Source organism: Hipposideros armiger, unplaced genomic scaffold (genome assembly GCF_001890085.2).
Source record: "Hipposideros armiger isolate ML-2016 unplaced genomic scaffold, ASM189008v1 scaffold_176, whole genome shotgun sequence".
Taxonomy (NCBI): domain Eukaryota; kingdom Metazoa; phylum Chordata; class Mammalia; order Chiroptera; family Hipposideridae; genus Hipposideros; species Hipposideros armiger.
In genome coordinates, this window is record NW_017731526.1 from 763,572 (window position 1) to 786,342 (window position 22,771).

At 38.3% G+C, this 22,771-nt stretch overlaps 1 protein-coding gene across 10 annotated transcripts in view; it reads left to right on the top strand.

Moving 5' to 3' along the window:
* ZBTB20 (zinc finger and BTB domain containing 20) overlaps positions 1 to 22,771 on the top strand; it is a 769,723-nt gene that overhangs the window by 412,430 nt on the left and 334,522 nt on the right. For all 10 annotated transcript variants that reach the window (XM_019652231.1, XM_019652234.1, XM_019652232.1 and 7 more), the window contains one exon: positions 14,433 to 14,482. The gene's annotated coding sequence lies outside the window, so the exon portion shown is untranslated. The remainder of the gene's footprint in view (positions 1 to 14,432; positions 14,483 to 22,771) is intronic.

Below are 22,771 nucleotides of genomic sequence, written 5' to 3' on the forward strand. Positions count from 1 at the left end.
AAGGAAGGAAGGGAGGAAGGGAGGGAGGGAGAGGAAGGAAGGAAGGAAGGGAGGGAGGGAGGGAGGAAGGGAGGAAGGGTGGGAGAGAAGGAGAAAGGGAGTGGAAGGAGAAAGAGAGAAAATAAACTTACCTCTTTTATTTGGACTGATTGCTAGGCACTGAATTGAACATGCAAGACACACGAGTCCTGAATTTGGAAGCCCTACAATTCCAAGTACCTTGATTCATAAGGCATGATGTAAATAGTGGGCTTCTAACACAATACCCTATTGTTAAAGTGCTTGAACCAATGGTGCAGGCAAACTACAGGACACCTGTGATCCACACGTGCAGGTGGACTGTGTAAGTTTTAATGTCTGTGAAGTCGGGGAGAAGAGGAAATCTATATCTGTTTCAATTCTAGAATAACATAGAAACCTCAAGGGATTCCTGCAGGGGTAAATACAAATAAGTGGTAGACCAGAAAGAGGTGAAGGGATGAGGTGAGAAAAAACAAATCGACTCATTCCCACTCCTCCCACTGTGTCCCCTCCAGGGACGTTTGTGCTGCTGATCAGAGAGCAGGTTCCTCGTGTGGGAGCTTCGGGTTCCTGAGGTTTTCAGAACTGCTGAGGGAAGGGTATGGCATGGATGTAGAGACTATTTTCTTGTGAGGACAATGGGGCAAATTTGAAATTTGGCCTCTTATGAATAATCAGAAGAGCTGTAATGGACCTGGGGCATCCTGCAGTGGCGGAGTTCTGTAGTTCAGTTTGTGGCTGGAAGGTGTGAGGGGGGTGTGGGGTGCTTGGCTGAGAATTAAAGAATGCAGAGTCCCTATCCCATTGCTTGGACTGGAAGGCTTTTCCACAGTTACATGGTTAGCTAAAGCTCGCATGAATTAGAGGGACAATTGTAACAGTGACATAAACATTCCAAATAGCCCTTCTGAATAGATATGCACACATTTAGAAAATGCATAATAAATGACATATAGTGAAAATGTAAACAAGCCATTTAATAACATTTTAATGCTTGATTCTGATCTCTTAATTAAAATGTGCATAAAAGAAAACAATGGTGGAACATCTGTGTGTGTTATTGGGATAGCAGGATTTATGCTGCACCCTGGGCTTTTGTGCTCGCTTCTGTGTATGTGAACGTGGGAGGGTTTCCTCGCTGAGAGGCAGTTACCCATTGGAGCCCCACAGGGTCTGTGTTCCCACCTACCTTCTCTGGGCTGTGGTTGTCTCCCCTTTTCATTCCACTTATATTAAATACTGTATGGCTTGTTCTCTGCTAAAATTACACTGCTCTCATCATTCTATCTGAAAGCCACTCTTCACCCCACCCCTGCGACCTGAAACCCTGACCTAACCCTGACTCACCCTTCTTATCTCAGCAGATGTACACAGCATTACCTAATGTTTTTGGCCTCAGTGAATAATTTCAAAGAGCTTTGGGGAGAGCATGGCCCTTTGTATCTGTGACCTTGGCAGCAGTTATTACTCAGCTGGACACTATTGGGGTTTAGATTTAAAAGACAGAAATTCTACTCACCCCTGCTGGTGATTTTTTTAAATAATTATTATTCATTTGGGGGATGTATTTCTGAGCTTGATTTTGCCCAATTGTTAAGTGAGAGTACCAGCAATCACGAAAGTCGAGGGTTATTAAGTGATTTAAAATCTTCCAGTGAAAATGTGACACCATGAAATGCTTTTCTTTCTATCATTCTTTGGAACGTACCTGATCACCAGAAAGTTTGCCTTTGATTAAAAACCAGCATATAAAGTACCTCATATCTTCTTTTACTCCCGGAAGAATTCTGTATCATTTATATAACAAGAAGTCACAGCCAAAAGGCCTTCTTAAACATATAATAATTAATATTTAATGGCCCCTTTTAGGAGGTGGACATGGCTCTGGGACTCTCTCTAATACAATGTTTCTGCAAAATATGTGGTTTTATTCCTCCTTCCACATGTGATGGATGGACCTGATATGCGGAGCCATATAACCAATGGGCCTAAATCTGTACTGTTAGTAATGGAAGCTGGGATTCAAACTCAAGTCCCTCTTTCCCTCTCAAGGCCACCATCTTTCCAGTAGCAGGGCCTTTCCTACAATGGCTTTCATTTCCCATAGGCCGTTGCTAGCTGAGGTTCTCAAAGAGTTAAGTGAAATGTACCCTGTTTGTGACACATGTCTGAAACTTGTTTTTATAACTTGGATTTAATTCACAAATAAAGAGTAATTATCAATATGTCACAGATGAAGAGCTGCATGTATGGATCCGTGTAATTTCTGTTCCTTGGCTTCTGGATGCTTTGTGCCCCAGGGAGTTTCACAAATCCACATGGCATCTCCTCGCGCTGGGTGCTGTGGAAGCTGAACAAAATGTAAAGCTCCAGTGTGTTGGGGTAGCTTCTGACCGGTGACTATCCGAGGCGGTGTGTATCAGATTACCTTACCATATGTAGACAGAGTTTCTTCTTCCGAATCTGTCCTTAACGCTTGAAGGTGGGGGGTGGGGGGAGTGAAATACCCATTTTTGGTACTGGCTTTGTGTTTTTTGATGGATGTTTGTTTTTGGAAGTGTTGCCACCAAAGAGGAAGAAGAATAGGGGGTGTGGTTCTTCCCTTTGCCATCTTCCCTTTGCCTTCTTAGGCCTTTGTTTCCCATCGGATTCAATTTTGTCAGTTTTCTATAGTCCTTTGATGGAAACAGACACAAAATGTTCAGACTAGAAGTTATTAACACTTTAAATCACATAGGCCGACCCTTGGGGTAATTTTTTGGGTCTGAATTTTGCATAGTTCCGTTTTGTAGAACAGGGTACGTGCTATATATTGGGGGTGTATAACTCATACCTGTTCCACCCTCCTTTGTTTTTTTCTCTGCTTTAGGCTTGTTATACATCCTGAAACAGACCAGTTATTAAATTTACTTGATGGTTAGGCTGAGGGTGGTGGTGAGATTTCCTAGGACATTCAGATGTGTACTGGGGAAAACATAGGCCTGGGAGTATCCCAGGATCTCAGCTCTTTTTCTTGGTAGGTATATAGCTTGGTAGGTATTTAACTCAGCAAGCCTCAGTTTCTATCTGTTAAATGGACATGAATAATAATACCTACTTTATAGAGACATTGTGCAAATTAAATGAGATAGCACATTTAAAACATTTAGAACAGTGCCTGACCGATGTTGGTTGCTTATATTTCATGCCCCAAAGAAAGGGAAAAAATAGGAAAGATGGGAAATTAGAAGGTAATATTGGGTTTGAGAAACATGTTTTCATCATTTCAGTTCAGCATAGCAGAAGTAGTGTTTGTCTAGAAAGCAGAGACATGGGTTTGACTTCCAGCTCTGCCACTAGACTGCTGTAAAATCTTTGCTTTTAGCCTCTCCCTGTCTCGGTTTCCTCATCTTTAAAGTGAGTAAGTTGGAGCGCATGGTCCCAGTTTAGTTATATAGTTTTGCCTTCAGAAGATTTTTCTCCTCCCCAGAGTAGTGGATGGCTGCCACTCTGCAGTGTGCAAGTCTCAGAGACCAACAGCCGAGTATCACAGACAGCCCTATTGTTAAGGCTCACTGTTCCCTGTGTAACTTTGTTTACATGTAGTCTTTGTATATTTGTCATGTGTCTGAGTATTTATGCACCTGCCTGCTTGTTAAAGTAAGCACACTAGCATACATTCATACATTTTTTTGTGGGTATGTGTGTTTATATATAACCTATATATATATATATCTATATACAGTATGTGTGTATATATATAAATATATGTCTGTGTGTATGAGAAACAGATGTACTGTAGGCAGATAAAGCAGATAAATATAGATCCAAATAGAAGCAAAGCTTATAAATATAGACATTATATACAGTGAACGCAAGCAGATCAGTACAATTTCATGATTGCTGGAAGCCTTAGTAATAAAAGAGATGAAAATCAGTAACTGACATTGAAATTATCGATTGAATGACACTGTCAGATCAGAAGGCATGGTGTAAGGTAAGAAAGTAACCTTTCTTTCAACTTTGAGAAGCAATTAGCAGGAAGATTTATTACTTGTAATTATTTGATTTATGAAAGTTTTTAGATGCTATGCAGTGTGGTGATTTTAGGAGTACAGACATGTCATCTTTCCCAAAAATGCTACCAGACAACAAAAAAATAATACATAAGAAAAGAACACCTGTCCCATTCCTAAGAAAGGACTTGATAAAGGTGACAAAGATCCCTTTTATTTGCCACTTGTGATTGGCAACTCTTTCCAAGTATGGACAGACGAGTTGGTTTCATTCTATGTTACTTTTCACAAGCCCTCCGAAGTCTTTAAGGAAACTCTCCTTAAGGAGATGTTTTGAAGCACAGGGCCAGAGTCACCATTGTTAAGTTATTTTTGTGGGAATGCTTGCAATTGTATGCAGTGTGTGTGTTGTGTGAGTAAAACTGGGCTTCCATCTGCTACTTTCCTGTCACTGTTTTTACCAGTCAAAATAATTGGTTGTGAGTTTCTGCTTTATTTTGTTTTGTTTTAGTGGAGAGGGTATTGTGAGTTATTTTAGCAGGTTCCAGTTAGCTCTATAATTTTTTTTAATGTTGCAAGTTATGTCTTGGTCAAGTGTTTATGCACTTTATGAAAATAGGGAGTGTGTCCTTTTTCCCCCCCAAATCTCATGTTTCCCTAAACAGATTGCATCTGTTCTTCAGCTTTGTTGTAAGAACATCCAGATAAGCTACAGTTCAAAGGGAGCCCTGAAATTTTGCGGATAAAAGTCCTGCTTTTGCCTCATACCACAAAACTGTCAACGTTGTTGTTGTTGCTTTTTCTGATGTTTAGTTTAGTATTGCTTTTCCTTATGCAGATGAGAAATGAAGGCCAGGAAGGTGTTCTAGTTCTCTCCACTTTTGTGCTTCTTTAAACCAGAAGTGTGTGTTTTTCCTTCCTGTTCCCGATCGAGTTGAGACTGGAGGAAAAGGAGAGAAGGACAAAGCAATAGAACTCACCGAAGCTTGTGGGATAAGTTAGTGCTGCCTAAACTGTGAATTCTTCCTTTCAAATCTGTTTGGCTACTATTACTTTGTTGTTAAGTCCTTCAGCAAATTATGATTTTAAAAATATATTTTAAAAAGTGTCTTGAGAATAGTACATAACATGCACACACACACACATCAACACACACACACACACATGCACACAATAATAAAGTTGTAAAAATTTATCCCAAAAAACTGTATTGTATGAGAAAATGGAGTATACTTACCATTTTATAAGTTATTTTGAAAGAATACTTCATTGCAGTGTGTAAAGTTGGTAAACTATGTAGTACTTCAAAACGTACGCTCTTCAAAACTGTGGCTGTGTATCTAACGAGTTCTAATGTTATCTTCAACTAGTGTTTATTATTAAGATTATTATAAAATAATATATCTACATATAAAAGATTCAGTAAAGAAAAGTAGACTTTTGAAAAATAATCATTTGCCAGATTAACATAGTAAAGCTTCTTTATTATTACACACACACACACACACACACACACACACACACACACACACACTCCTTTTCTTGTACTTTGTTTCTGTCCTCTTGGCTTAACATATTTACTGTTTAGATTTTGTCAAGTACTTTAGAGTAATTACCAAAAGTTTTGGTGAAGAGAAAAAAATTGTATACACACACACATACTTATACACACACATATTGAATTTTTAATGTATTCATCTTTATATGCACTATATTTTAAAACTTTTATCTATTATAAATCTTTAAAGGAATTTTTATAGACACTCATATATCTGGTCTGATTTAAAGGTTCCTGGGAGATTGTGTATTTCTTTATCTATGACAAAGAACATTTTCCAAAATTTGGAAAATAGGAACGTATCAGAGCCAAGAACAAAGTAGGAACCTGTTTTGTTTTTAGGACTCCTTTACCTTTCCCAACTCTACTTGGAGCATGGTGGTTCTCAGGATTGGCATGGAGAGTTTTTATTTGGTTCGATGGCTTCATATTCTGCTCTGACTTCGCGAAACATTACGATACATGTGGGCTTGGGAGCACGTATCCTCAACCTCACCTGCCTGACTTTTTAATTAGCTCTGTGTCCTTAAGAAGGGGAGCTAAGGGCTCTGTAACTAGGTTGCTAATCTACAAAATTTAGCCAATCTTACTTCACAGGGATTCGTATTAAATGGTATAATATTAATGAAGTAGGTGGCATATAATATGTACTCAGTAAATACTAGCTTTTTCTGGCCTATTAATTTTAATTTATGTCTCTGATTTCCTCCTCTTATCCCTCCTCACCACTGCGGCATAGCATCATATTGTACCCATTAGACATTACAGCAAATGCTGGGAAAAGAGGAGTAAGGGGTTTTAAAGTTATTAATTACCTAATATGCACCCTAAAAATGGGTTAATGAGGAAAGAGGTAGGAGAAAATCAACAGAAATTCCTGTCTCCTATAGTTGTAATGTTTTCTAGTTAACAAACAGGAGTGGGAGATTTCTCAACGAAGTGTGGCTGAAATTCTATTCACATCAATAAAGTGGAATGAAATATCCATCCAAGTGATGTACATTAAGCCTTTTAAAATAACAGAACATCCTTTTATTGCCCATTCGTATTCCAAGTTTGTGTCCTCCATTCCACAGTGGATGTTGCTCACCTTAGCACACTATAGATTAGGCTCCTTAATTAACACCTGCAATTTTTTAGGGAAAGGTTTGCGGTCAGAATCCAAATGTCTTTGAAATTGCTAAATAATTGCTGTATATTTTGTTTTTTAAGGAATATGAAGGAAAAGAAAGTACTTCCCACTCTAAAGGGAAACAGTGACACTATTTTCATGAGAGTGATTGGGCAGTCATGTCCCTGTTACCCAAGCGAAGCCTCTTTCTCGTGTCCAAGTTCTCTTTTAACCTCCTCAAACTTCACTTTCTGTGTCACTGCAATTTTACTATGCAACCCTGTCTGACTTTTTTGGAATTGAGAGTTTGGCCAGTATCATTAAGCCACGTTACACCGCTAAGGTTTCTCTGAATCTCCACCTGCTGTGCCTTAACTAGTCTCAAAACAGCTGTGTCGGTGGAATGGCAACACATAGGAAAAAGAAAGGTTACCTGCTGTAATGGGAAATGAGTGGCCTAGAGATCCTGAGCCTTTGCTCTCCGTCTGTGATGAGAGTCCCTGTGACACTAGCCCCAGTCTGCTTACTGACAATCTAGACAGCTGTAACCTATGGCCTGGCCCATAGCTGTAGGCTGCCCTCAGGTTGTCAGTCCTGCTGAGATATTTTCTTTTTCTAAAATTTAAGTATATGCCAGAGGCCTATTTATTGTATAATACTTAATTAAAATTTTTCTTTCTTTACGATTTCTTGAGACTCTCAAAGCACGTTAACAAAAAATAAAAAATGATTTTTTTATGAGGAAGAGTGATAAATAAAAGTTGGAGAAACAGGTGAAAAGTCAGAGAAAGGGAAGAATTTGAGGTCAGGAATGGGCATAAATGAGCTAGAAACAGAGGAAAAATGATTCTCTCCAAAGATCCGAAGAATAAGAGGGGGAAGGAAAAGAGGAGGCAGAGACTTAGAGTAAAGATAAAACATGAAATTAAATATAAGATAGCTTTGAGGCGAATATTTTACATAACATAAGGATTCCTTATCTTATAAAAGAATTGTTTGAAACCTTTCGCTATGGCATTTAAACTAATATTCAATTTACACAACTTTGACTTATTCTATGCTGTGAAGAAATGAATTGCGAGCTTTAAATTCTAGTCCTCAATCTGTCTTAAAATATATACCCTTGTGAAAATTACCTTCTGAGCTTCAGACTCTTCATATATAAAATGAGGGGGCCAGGCAAGTTCTCATCCGCTTTTAAGAATCCATGAAATGAAAAAGCACATGGGATGGCCTTGTTGACATTCTGCCAGGATGCTTATTGAAGGAAGTTGCTGAGATTGGTTAGATTATACCACTGACTAGTTTTTAAAAAAAAGAAAGAAAGAAAGAAAACTTTTTGATGGTTTTGACTGAAACGTACATGCTTAGTTCTATATGAGTTAACAAGTCGGGAGCCCCACTTTGTAAAACGGACTACAGCTACCATTGCCGAACTTGGCTTTTAGCTGAATCTTCAACTGGAACTTTTGAGAGATTATATTTGCAACTCTTTCTCTAAAGGCCTTATTCTCCCATTAACTGAAAGATGGCATTTCTGATTTTCTAATCCAGAAATTTTTTCTCATAAAACTCCTCCTGTTTAACCAAGAAAATGGAAATCAGTACATTCTTGGTTGCCCTTCTATTAATTTAAATTTGCATAACCTAATCAAAACTCAACCTGCCTTGCCCTTCAACAAAAAGGTATATTCTCTCCCATTACTAAATGCCTACATTCTTCTCTGTGTTTTTTTAAAGATGAATTATGTTGATATCTCATGACTTTTTCTTTAGAATGTGTCCATGAAAATTAAAATGGACTTTTCTGTGCCCAAGACTGAAATGAAAAATAGTTGGGTGGAAATGAACACAAAACTTTGCTGATGTTATCAATATTATAATTTTGTTAAGCTTTTTTCTAATAAAATGGAACTGAAGTCAACTGACCCCCAAACAACTGATACTTCCTCTACATCATTATTTTGCATCTGCAGCCTAAGCGCCGCCTAAGGTTCCCTCTGAATCACTGGAATATACAGTATTTTCCTGAGACTTTTCTATTGGGTTGTCGGAAAAGTCATGACAGATTTTTTTCTGTTTTTCGTTGCAAAAATGTGTCATGACTTTTCCGACAACCCAATAGTATACCTTTCCTGCGGAGATGTTTTTCCCATAATCAGCTTACTACTTCAACAAATATTTGCTGAGCATAGAGAACGTGCCAAGCTCTCTGCTGGGTGGTAGGTAGAAAGTGTATGCCCACAGCCATCAGTTGTTAAAGCATTCCTGGCAAATGGGTGGCGTAGGCATCTTTAATATTTTCTAAGCTTAAATGAGTGCAGAGAGATCATTGGATGATCAGAAATGAAACCCTGGCTTCTGTTCTTTCCTTTGGATGACCCCCTGTGAGCTTCCCTAGCCTCCATTTACAAACCCACATCCAGGAAGGAAGCAAACTCCCTGCCGTGGTCTCTAGCTGGCTGCTCAGAAAGAGCACTTCTGTTTCTCTTCCTCACCTTAGTCACAGGAGGTCAAGCAGGTGCAGGAAGGGCCTGTGCCTAACAGCAGAACCCACCTTGCCCTCACTTTCTGGCCTAAGCTTTGGGAACTCACTGTGTGGTCTGGGAAGCACAGAGAGAGCCACCTTGGAGGACTGGGCATGTCTATAATCATCCAGACCCAGCGTTAAATTCTAAGGGCTCTCCATAGCCAAATATAAGGAGCTATTTAAGTTTTCACAAGTACTGTTCATCAGTTTAGAATCTTCCCTCATTTTACCCTTTTCTCTTTCATTATCCTATATTGGGCTGTTCTGTTTAGACAAATAATTTGTGGCATGTCTTCTTCCAAAGTAAAATAGTGACCTATTCAAAGATTTCTAACTGCATCCTTTATACACCTTTGAAGGAGATGGGTAAAATAGAACATATTCCTCTTTGTCCGGATGTGTACCTTGCAAATAATAATTGTGACTAGGTACACTAGTGGACCATAGCATTGGCCATCACAGATACAGAGTCACAAACCCACAGGGAGAATGATACACAGGTGCATATGGAGAAGTCTGACAGCTTCGTGCAATTGCTATTAAGTAATCTGACACATTAGTACATCCAGACATTCACCTGCCAGTCATCCTCATTAGAAATAAGATTGTAATGTTGGGGTCACTGGCGCAAGCCCATTTTTCTGAGACCTGAACAATAACCAAAAATCAGAGCTAGAGGGAATAAGATTGAAACTACCCCAGGCATTAGAATTGTTTCTGTAAACGAGCTCTTTCTCTCTCCCCTTGGTTCCTCCTTTTTTCTGCCCCTGTTCCTCTCTTTTTCTTTTTCCTCCCTCCCCCTCCCACTCCTTTCTTTTTAGTGTTCTGAATTCATTAGATGGCATGGTGTAAATCAATAGTAAACGCTAACCGCCTACTCAGTTACGAAACATCACAAAACCGGTACACAGAGACAAAAAGGGAAAAAGCACACACAGCCTTTACATTCAAAAGCTCTTGCATAATTTTACTTCCACAGCCAAAAAGAAAAAAAAAATAAAAAGGAAATAACAGATGGGGAAACTTACAGTTTTTTTTCCCTTTTCTCAGACTGTTGAAAAGGGAGTTAGTTAACATCTATGGCCATTTCTAGTTGCCCTAGGCTGCAGCAAAACATCCCGTAATTGACAGTGCCTTCACTGGCTTCAAAACGGGATTTGGTGACCCTCAATGATGTGGTACATTTTCCAGGTAACATAAGACTAAAATTATTCTGAGGTGTTTAATGCTGACTTGGATTTTACTTATTTTATGAAAAATCAACAAAATTTAAAGTATGGAATGAATTTTAAAATAGAAAGAGGATAAGACGGCTGTGTGTGTGTGTGTGTTTTCATTTGAAATGTATCCTGATGTAATATTTATGTAAAAAGCTGGTTATATAAACCCTGTCTTTCTCTTGCTTTTTTACTTTGGGGGCTGTACAAAGCTCGAATGTTTTTTTTTGTTTGTTTTTTTGTTTTTTTGTTTTTCTCATGAAAAAGTATATTTAAACTCCAAAGTCCTAATGAAAGAGAAAACATCTGGATGCTACAGCAGAGACACTTAATTCAAACTTCCTACAGAACCCATCACCTAAGCAGCAGCTCCATTTAAGAACCTGTAGTTTCTGGAACTTTCATTTAGAACTTTCTGTTACACTTTCCCCTGGAACACTATTTGATTTATTGTACCTCCTTTAAGTGCCAATTGTATAATAAAAGTTATTTCTCTCTCTCTCTCTCTCTCTCTCTCTCTCTCTCTCTTTCTCTCTCATTGTAGCCCTTCACCCTTTTCCCACACCCCCAACTTTTTCACTGGAGTAACTCCCTTCCCAGCTTAAATGGGAACACAGTGAAATTTATATGAGGTTTATGAGTCTTTCTTCCCTTTTGTAATATTTTGTTTCACTTAACTGACTGATGTCCTCTAGGAACCAAGGATTTGTCTGATGAGGGAGGTTGGAGGGATTTGGGGCTATATTTTGTTCTTCCTTTTCAGTTTTTACCTATAAATGGCTCTAAAATGGATACAAAATGGTAGAGAGTGCATCACTAGGCATTGTTAGGTATCTGTTAGAAGAAAGTTAGATCAGCCATGTGAGGGGTGGTGGTGATGATAATTCTGATTGCTCTTAATGCAGTCAGAAAAGATGAAAGTAGGAAAGAGAGAGAATGGGCCGGAGTAGGAACTACTGACACACTTCATCTCATTATATTTGGGATCAGCATCATTCCTTTAGGTCATACGTTACTTCTGGTTGGTAAGGTCATCGGAGGTGGGCTTATTGGATTTTACTGAAGGTAAGAGGTGAGTTTTCCTTTACTTTTCAAAAAAGATTCAGGCTATTTCCTAGTTTATTTAACTTTCTCTTATGTGTTAGAATTTAGGATTCCTTTTGTATGGAAAAGTCTGGTGTATAAAGATAAAACTCAAAGCTAGGAGAGTTTTGTCTGGTTTTTCAGGTTTTGTTATCTGAATGGGTTGCTCTCTGTTGTAACAACTGAGTGATTGAGATCATTGTGATTATCACGTCTCTATATTCCTGATGACATGGAGGCATCATTTGTTGTCCTAATACGAATAATGACTAAGCTAATATAGATAAAAAATATATATGTGTGTATGTGTGTGTGTGTGTGTGTGTACATGTATTTTATAAAAACATTTTCTTTCTGCTTTTTATCCTTAAAAGAATCTATTGCTCAGATGAATTGGTTTATGGAAAAATAATGAAGATTGTTCAGAATAGTCTGTCTTTAACCAGGAAATCATATTCACAGGTGTATTTTTTCTGAGTATCCCTCTACATGGGTTTATAGCTAAGTTTGGATTCCCATATGCAATTTTGTATGTATGTACCTGATTATCAAGATGAATTCTGAACCATGTAAAATATATCCTTTATAATATAATTTTCATATGATTAATCATCTGTAACCAAGCACTTATCTTTGGTGTGTAATTCTGTATATAGAAAATCATGTAGAATATCCTGATTTTCAAATGGGGTTCCTAGATTTAAAAGAAAAATTAGAACTCTAGAGTAACGTTTTCGTGGTTGTCAAAAATAGTTGGAGGCATTTGGTTACCAAAGAAATAGAGGAAAATATTTTTGAGTAAAACATCTTTGAACTTTTTCTTCTGACTCAGTTTGTCAGAATAGCTTCCATTTTCACTCACCTTGGTTGATTTTTATGCCCTCTTATCCATACTTAGGGCAGTATTGGCCTTTCGATGTCCAGTGGGTGCCAACTAATTCATTTCACCCCTCGTTTTCAATTGTAACCATGGCCCTAGGAACATATATAGGCTCATTACAGTTTTTCTTTTGCCGTATGGGATCCAGGCTTGGGAAGGGCTGGCTGGCAGGCCTAAGCTTTCTATTTCCAGGGCACACAAGAAGCTAGGGAGAGTTTTAAATATTTTCTAATTTTTCAAAAGTCTTTCACAACTGTGTCAACCTTGCTTCTAGTTGCTGTTGGCAGTAGCAATAGATACTTTTAAAGGTTGCAACAAGAACCTCAGTCACTGACTTACCTTCTCCAACACAATCACTCTAGTTGTGCCTGGCACATAGTAGCTGCTTCACAGATATTTTGCCATATTTTGGTGAACTGGTGAGGGAAACTGCTGTGTCTGTACCCTCATAGTGCCTATTCAGGTAAGCAGTAAACCATGCAAGTAATAAAGGAGTAAGATGAAATCGTATACAGAGCTCTTCAAGTTTCAGAAATGGACAGATCATCCCATTTGATGAGAAAGCCCTTATTATTCTGTCTCTGTCTTTATAAAAGGAGCACATTGCAAAAAGCAAATTTATATTTTTCCTAGAGGTCCTCAATGCTGCACGGGCCATTGGATCATTTTTTTTTAATGGGGGGGGCAGCTACTTTGGTGATCCCCATTAAGTTTCATATGCAGGTATGTTAGGTACTTATGATTCTGGGTCTCAAACGTACTTCCCTTGCATTCTGCCACAGGGTCCTTTGATCTTGTCTTTTCTCATTTTCTGTGGACAATTATATTTTAGACTTCTTTTTATTTACATAGGTCCTAGGATGATGACTATAGACAAATTTTACGTGGAGTTCTATATATATATATATATATATATATATATATATATATATATATATATATATATATATATACTGGGAGTGCCAAAAAAATGTATATGCATGACTTCTATTCATCTTTTGTTATCGGTCTATACTGAGTATTACAATTTTAATACAGTTTTTTTCCTTTCTCAAAATATATTTTTTTGGCACCCCACCGGTTAGTGTTTCATTACTTTTAGCTACAATAACTCCTGACCTTTCTAAATCAATTTTGGCTTTAGTTAGTTATGCTGGTTATTTTCAAGACTTCATTCTGGTGGTAATATTGGGGTGGGAGGTGCTCACTGGTAAAACCACCTATGGCTTCTAAATTATAGAAGCAATAAAAAGACAAGCATGTGGAATTATTGATAGGCTGCTGCTTGTTAAGCAAGCAATTTTTAAAATGCAGATTATATAATATTTGGGGATTTTGTTGCTCCACAGTAGAAGCTTTTTAAATGTTAATTTGGGGTTTGTTTTGTTGCTTTGTGACTTAGCATAAAAGGGTTTGGTTTCAAAAGGTTTCAGTTCACTCATTCTATTTGTCTTACAGGACTAAGAATATAATGCTATACATTTATTTATACTCTTGCAGGAGGATAAGGCCAGTAACTCACAACTCATGCAGCCAGGGGTAAATAATCCATAGCTTGTTCTCCAACCATTGCCACAATATTTATATCTAGAACACAAGTAACAAAACAACCAAAAGCATGGAAAAAAAAAGTTTGTTTTTATTTACGAAATGTTTAATCAAAAGTACGGTAAAGTTCAAATGGAGCTGCAAATCCTGGTGGTTCACAATGGTTTATTTTTTTAAAAAAAACCAACCATGGATAATTAACCATAAGACATAACTTTCTCAACACAAGTTACAGTGACTTGCAGAAATGGGCCGCAAGTCATTCACAACTGGTTAGAGCCCTTAAAGTTAAACTCACAGCATTTCCAAAAGCTGCTTTCTCTGTGCACAGTTGTATTTTCATCCTCAAAGAGAAGCATCTGTTACTTTTTATATAGTATCACCCAGGCAGTGTCCCAAAGTGAGAAGTAAATGGGTTATTTTCTATGATTGCCATGTTGTCAGACATCTATTAAATACCTAGCATTTATGGTACTCTTTTCGTTTCAGAATGTTTCACCATCACTAACTGAATATTCCTCACGTGACATTACTGTCTGGTAAGTAACTTTCATTATCTCTAAATGGCAGTCCAAAATATTGAGGTGAAAAGAAGTCAAGTGTTATTTCTTCCAACCTTGGAACGAATTAGACCTAAAGGCATGGAGAGTCCACCACCTCAAGAACAAAATTTGGGCAGAACATATGTTGACATTGGTGAAAGGCGTATATTTCATATCCTATTTGTGAATTTTTGGAATACCATCATTTTAGAATGGTTAAGAAATTGTGATCCCAAGAACCTATTATCACAGATTTCAATGAACATTTTACAGTGATTTTTGCCATACGAGCGTGGAAGTATTCAAAGGATTTGTTTGGAAGACTCTCCAAAGATATATATTTCCAAAGGTGATGCCTTTGTGGACAAGAGAGGCTGATGTAGTGAAGTTGGGCACTGACATTTCCCGTGTGGAACATTAGATGCTTTGACATTAAACAAACAAACACAGAATCCTTCAAACATACAGTAATACCTTGGTGTGCAAGCATAATTCATTCTGGAAACAAGCTACTCGTATTGCAAGACATCGCTCGATTACCACGTTACCACGTTAAAATGTATTAGAAATGTTTGCTCGTCTTGCAGAACACTCGCAAACCACGTTACTCGCAATCCAAGGTTTTGCTGTATTTCGTGATGCTTTGAACTACCTTTCATTATTCTGTGACATGCTGCAAATTTTAAATGCACTTACTTCATTTGGATCAATCTTGAAATCAAGTATGACCGCTCTTAAATACACCCACACACAGAAAGGACCATGTTCTTTAGGAACGTGAAATCCCTCCCCTTCCCTTTACCAGTTTAGTGAGAGGACTGAGACCAGGGATACAAGTAAGCCTAAGTTTAAAACTCTGAGGTCTGTGTGTCTCTTACTGAGCAATGGTAGAGTTTCCACGAGTTTGCTATCATGCCTTCTAGAAGTTGTGGGATTTCAGTGGCCGGGAGGAGGGTGCAGGTCAGGACTGAAGGTATATGGGTGGCGCGTCATCAAGTCAGACAGCCTGAAAGCACTGAGTTGGCTAGCGGTTGGCCTGCCTTGAAATGCACTGGCAAATCCACTGGAGACGGAGGAGCAGGGAAAGGGCGACTTGCCTGGCATCTGACAAGATTCTGCATGGCTATAGCCAGGCCTGTTTAGTCATGAACATCAGCTTCATCCAAACCTTTCAAAGTTATGCTTTTGACTTCACTTTATATGAATATGCATAAAATGAGGAAAATAATCTCTTGGGGTAATAAAGATAGCTTTCTAACAGGGACTTTCCATACCCATTGCACATAATCCATGGTTGTCATTGTATTTTTGTCTCGAATTCTGCTGCACATCTGTCTCTGCCCCTCTGAACACAACTGTCTTGCTGGTGAAGGCCACACGCCCTAGGATTACAGCTCCACTCCCTCCCCACTCCCACTCCCACTCCCACTCCCACGCTTTTCTGGTTGTGCTGCCTAAGAAGAAACTCGTACCTGCGTGAGCGTCAGGAGCTTAAGGAACAGGCTTATTTGGTAACTTTAATTTGCGGCTCCCGTTGCATTCATCGCAAAATGATCTCATCACAAAATGGCCTGAATTTCACACTCTTTCTGGCTCGCAAAGAAGCCAGTTCCTCCCCTGTTTCTATCCAACACACAGAAAGCCCTTTATGTTTCTATGATCAGATAAAGTCTGTATTGACATTTCTTTTCCTGTGGGTGTATTTCCCTTGTAGGTATAAAGATTTAAAGAAGCAGGGCCGTGCTGTGTGTTTGCAGTTTCTCTGTTTTAGTAAATGAAAAGCTCCTTGGGAAAGCAGAGTGCATCGTATCCACTAATGAATAAATATTTATTTTCATTTTAAAATGATACATGCTCATTAAAAATAATTTGAAAAAACACATAGGAGTAAAATGAAGAAAAATTAAAGTAATTATTTCTATAATTTAAATCCAATCATTAATAACCATTTGATATATTTCCTTACTCTCATTTTCCCCTGAAGACATATTTTTTAAAACATGCTGTAATCATACTTTCTATATAATTTTGTGTTCTGCTTTCAAATTTTAACCTACGAATTCTACATGTAATTATACAGTCTTTATAAACATCATTTAAAATAAATATAGATTATTCATGAAGAGGAATAGCTTACTTAACCTACATGTCCAATAAGAGCATTGTTTTGTTGTTTGGGTTTGTCTTTCTTTTTTCTTTTTTTTTTTTTTTCTTTTTACATTTCCACAATATCTTGCACATGAAGAATACATGAATCAATTAATAGATAATGAGTAAACAAATGAAAGTTCAAATCAGTGTATATTTTTAAAATTTTTATTATGAAAAATTGAAAATACATTAATGTAGACAGATTACTACATTGAACTCCAGTACACCCATCACACAGCTTGCACAATGATTAACTTATGACCTATCATTTTCCCATGCTACCACTATGTTACTTTAAGCAAACCCCAGACATCATAACATTTAGTCCATCAATATTTCAGGCCCATCAGGACCCTTTTATATGTTAATATTAAAAACATTCAGATAGGGCCAGCTGAGTGGTGCGTTGGTTAAGAGTTTGGCTTGGGATGCCAGCTCTGAGCAGCAGGGCCCCAGTTCGGATCCCACATGAGGGCCAGAGATGCTGCCCTCTACAGCTAAGATGGTGAACAACAGCTGGACCTGGAGCTGGGCTGCTGTGAGTCGCCGGCGACGGCGTAGGCTGCAGTGGGCTGCTGGAAGCTACCGTGAGTGGCTGGCAGCCAGCGTGAGCAGCTGGCAGCCAGCGTGAGCTGCCAAGAGCCGCCATGAGCAGCTATCCAGTGGCCGGCGACCGATCTGCCTCACCTGGGAGGAGCGCAATGATAAATACCAATGTGGGCCAGTGAAGCGATGTCCTCCACAACTAGACTGAAGAACAAAAGGACAGGAACTTGTCTGTTCCCCTTCCCCGATTCTCCAGTGCTGTTCCCCTCCCTCAATTCCCCAATTAAAAAAAAATCTTTAAAAACAAACAAACATTCAGATAAATAGTTCTAATCATTGTATACAGGAGTATCTTCTTCTGAGTATACTGTCATCATGTTTTCTAACATGTAACAGTTGACCATAAAATCCCATCAGTGTATTTGATAATGTTCTTAGGCACAGCTGTAAACCAAAGGACAATTTAGTTGACTAGAGAGACATCTCACCGATTTGGCCAGGTTTCTTGGAAGAACTATTATTTGTGGGGGAGGGCACTTTCTCTACTTGACTCAAATTTAGGATGATCATTCGCATGTCAGATCTATGCAGCATTAATTTTACTCATTATTAAATATATGCCGTGTTATAGACAATTCTGTATCTGAAGTGAAAGGAAAGCATAGTCTCTGACGACTTGGAAGTCCACTGTGGCTTAGCCAACCCATACTAGATAGATATGCTGAACCTACTTAAACTAAATGTAACACTGGATTTAAAAGTTTATAATTTTTAAAGAATTACTGACAGACATGGAAGATTTCTTCCTAAGTGAGAACTTATGAAATCTGAGAAGGGAGGAATTATATGTGAATAATCTGAATTTTTTTTAAAGCAGTAATGTTGGGAAGTGGGAGTAGAGGGAGATGACTTGTTGCAGGACCCGCCCTGTACACCTGTATGTATTGCTCTAGTTTATTCTAAGAATATTGGAAGAGCCCTCTGTGAGCCAGCTTTGCATGGCTAGACTAGATCCTTTACATTCAGAGCTCCACAGATGAGAAGTGTTCTATGCAAATTAGGCCATCTATAGAGAACCTACACTTAGGGTTTCGTCCTGCCTCTCTGTTTTGAATTGCAGGCCAGTGACTATTTACAAGCAGTGTGTCATCCAACAGGTGTGTTTCACTCATCAGAAATTCAGCATGTGAGTAACTATGTAACATACTGCATCAGTATAAACTGAATTTATGTGTTACTCAGGTCTATTTAATCTCAGGAACACATTTTCCATTGGCCTCGAAAGTGAGTAGCTAGAATATTGATGTGCCTATCCCTTGGGGAAGAGAAAAAAAAGGAGCTTCTCCACCACAATAAATCTCTAGAAAAATACGAGAGTTTACAGTACAGACACATACAAAATATTTTCAGCCAAAGTTGGTAGAGGCAAGCACATGGGGGGAAAAAGGAAGAAAAAAAATAACATAAGCAATAAACTACCCCAAGCAAACAGAAAGCATCTGTAAAATTTGCCAGACTGGATGGTATAAACAATACAAACTTTTTTTTTTTCCCCATTTCATTTTTCCCTCCCAGTCTTCTGGTCAGCTCTGTTTCTCCTTTACCCTCGACCTGGCATTACCATCATTAAAATGTCCTCAAAAGTTCAGGAATGAATTTAATGGCTTGGCATTGAAGCAGGGATTTCAAGAAAAGGTAGGTAGATCTAGCCACTATACTATTAGGTTGCTGGAAAAGTCATGACGCTTTTTTGCAATGAAAAACATACAATAGAAAAAATACATCATGACTTTTCTGACAACCCAATATTTTAAAGCTGCAGGGATAACTTACCATAACTCATCATATCCATATTTTAAAACAGCCTTTTCATCATTATTTTAAGATTGATATTGATATTGATAACACAGCAGCTGAAATAAAAGTGTAAGTCTTCACTTCTTCCTGCATCCTTTTCTTACCTGTTGCTATTGGATTATGTAGATCATGTCATATAAACCTAGAATATGAACTGCCTTTTAAAGAGAATAATGTTTACCCATGGTTCTTTCTAGCTAATGTATTCTACATTACATCCTAGTGAACTATCAATGCCTTATCATGATACTAGCTATAATAATTATTATAATGATAGTATTTGCTTCTTGGTATGTTTGTGCGGCATTTCCTTATGTTTAGTATTTGGGTCTAATGTTTGTTCATTTGTTGTTACATTTGTGACCATAGGTATTCTCAAGCTATAAAACAACAGTTCTTGGAATAAAGTCATATTCCATATCTTCTACCTCCTTTCCCCTAGTTAAGTTCAGAATCATGGTTGGATGATTGTACTTATATAGGGTCGGGAATCCTTTACCAATACCTCCGTGAAGCCAAGATTTTCATTGTAGACCTAAAGACACAGATAGTTGCAAAAGAAAAAAAAAAAAAAAGGTTTGTTCATGTCATCAGATGTATGTTTCATGAAGCTGGCATATTTTCTGGATAAACTTTATTGGATGTGTGTAACATACCATCATGCACAATTAGCGTAAGGATGGGAATATTGGCATTCTCTTACTGAGATGACCTTGGTGATTCTGTTTCACTTACAGCTGTAAGGGAAGGATAAAACCCTCACTCAAGGCAGAGATATTTAAGGAGATGATTTTACAGCCAGCTCCGTACTTTTCCATTGGAAATGTTAAGGAAAAGTCTTCATTTTTGTCCCCCTTCTCTAGAGATTATGTAAAAGTTCTGATATAAAGAACCTACATTGGATACAGTCTTCTCTTTTGACTAACATACTGCTCTATTAGTAGACCATGCTAGACTCCATAGAGAATTGGTTCTATTTGTTCTATCCTACTCTATGAAATATTCTTAATGTGCTGTTGATGTATATACATTTTGGTCAAAAGTAATTTGCTTTCTGGGTTTTCGATGGGCACTCTGTGAATCAACCATGTATTTGTGGTGTGGGGGTCTGTAACCGTTGAACACTAAGTTTAAAGACTTTTATAATTCATTATTTAAAGACATTTTAGCCCTGAACTCTCACTTGCTCTTTGTCTACAAACAAGTGGATTGGTTAATCATGTCTTTGTTTATTTTTATTGTTGTTGCTGTCCACATTGCACATAAAACAGGAAAGAGGAAAGGCTGTTTGTAAGAGGTAATTACAATGGCAAAGTTGTACTTTCTCTAACGGTTCTCATTTTCTAATGTGTGATTACATCAAGAGCTACACTCTAAGAAGGGTGTTTTTGTTTTGCTAGGAAAATGACAGAGGAGAAATAGAAATCCAGTTCCATAAAGTGATGTCAAGCACAGCTTAACACAAATACAAATATCAATATTTTATTCAAATTCTATTTCTCCACTCCTGGAGGATTTTGATTTTCAGCAAGGAATAAACAGAGACTACTGTGGAGACCCTTGGAGGTCTAACCTTTTAGGTGGACATGATGGGTCCAGTGGATTCTTAGAAGCCTGAGTTAATTCTGGCATGGCTTATCCATCCCTGAGTAGAATCAGAACTCACACAGTTTTCTGAAGATCAAATAAAAAACCCAGGGACTAGGTGAATCTTTAAGACTTTCTCCAGGTCATTCTTTAAACAAACTTTTGTTGATGCTTATTATGTGGCAGGTAAATATGAATATCCATTTCTTTTCAAACCTTCTAACTCATTTTACTTTTTTTGTTCATTTAAGCAAGGACAAATCTCCCAACACATCGCTAAGGGCCCTATACATATTTGCATGTAGCCAAAGTTCCATCCCTTCCAGGGACTCTGGTTGTTAACCGGTGATCTTGCCTTTGTCTTTTCTCATAGTTCTGCCGGTGGCGCCTGTCACTAGCAGTCAAATAAGGACAATTTTACCATTCTTTCTGCTGCTTTAACTTTTTTTTTTTTAGTGCCGGTACATGAATTTGTTATTCTTTATAATTCCCTTTGAAGTTAGAAATCCAAGGGGAATCTAAAACTGACCAGATGTTTCTGCTGCTGGAGCGGGAAGGGAGTAAGGATTAAGTTTAACAAAAACTTGGTCTCTAGGAACAAAAAAAAAAATCATTTCAGATGGAAATCATCTTTAAATCCACTCATTTGCTACATACCTGTTAGTTAATATACATTTACTAGTCTGTTATAGACGATACCACCTGTCGATTTCCTCTAGGAAAAATTCATAAATTTTGTGAACAAATAGACTCACATGGCGGTTTGTTCAGGCCTGTTTCCCTTTGGGAGTTTTAGTTCTATTGCTCTACATTCCTCTTATGTGCTCTACAGTGACAGTTTTTTTGTTATTGTTATTATCGTTGTTGTTATTTTCATTGTTGTTGTTGTTGAAAGGTCACTATCATGTCACATCAGTCTGGGAGGCCCATTGCAGACTGTTGCAAGAGGATGAGGTCAATGCAGGCTGTGGCTAGGGAAAGAAAGAAAGGAAATTTGCCCAAATTCTTAGGCTTTATGGAGTACTTCAGCCTGTTTTGAGATATATAGATCAAAACAAGAATAAGAGTGATGAAGACCTTCAGGGTAAAAAAAGAGAGTCTTGTGATCTTTTAAGGAATTAGATGATGTTGCAGACAGCATGAATAAACAGGGTGGGAGACAGAGACAGTTAGCTATATTAAAACACAACAGAGAAAAGGGTATCTGTGAGATGAGTTGATAGGGTCTCACAAACTTAGTGTCCAAGGCTTCAGGCCCCTGTACAAGAGGGAAGAATGATTACAAATAAAACTGGAAAGAGGTGGGTCCAAGACGGTGGTGTAGAAGACTCAGAACTCACTTTCTGCCACAGACTCACCTAATGTATACCTACATGTGGATGAATCCCTCCTGAAGAACAACTGAGGGCTGGTAGAACAGTCTGTGCAACAAACGAGAGAGTGACCACAGAGAGAAAGACAGGAGAGACCCTATGGGGCATCCTTCATTAGGGAAGGATATCTCTGAGGGAACCCTGCACAGACTCATCTGCCCTGGGGTACAGTGATAAAACAGCGATTTAAAGGGCACCTAGCAGATGATTACTAGACTTATCGTGGTAATCACTTTGTAAGGTATATAAATGTGTAATCACTATGTTTCACAGCCGAAAAATAATAGTGTATGTCAACTATAATTCAAAATAATAAGTTAAAAGATAAAAATAAATAAAAATAAAGGGCACTTAGACTATATATGAGGAAGATCGATTTATGAACACCAAAGCGTCTGCCAAACAGGTGAGGATGAGACAACTCTCTGGATCTACAGAAACATTCTAGGATCAGAGGTGCCAGGGAGCACTGTTGTTTACATTCAGCCTCCACTTATATGATGCAGGTGGGAGCTTGGCCCAAGCCCTCTATTCAGCCTGCAAGGCCACCACAGTGTGCTCTGGGCTACCTAGGCCAGCACTTATCCTAATCATGGCCAGCTGGCCTGCCACAGATATCCCAGAGCCATATGCCCTGGGACACCTCAGCTCTTGTCTGCCCTAGATTCTGCCAGCTGGCCTAACAAGATGCCCCTGGAGCCACACACCCAGCATCCACCCAAGACCCAGTCAGATGGCACACCAGAGCACCCTTCTCACCGCACAGGCCTGT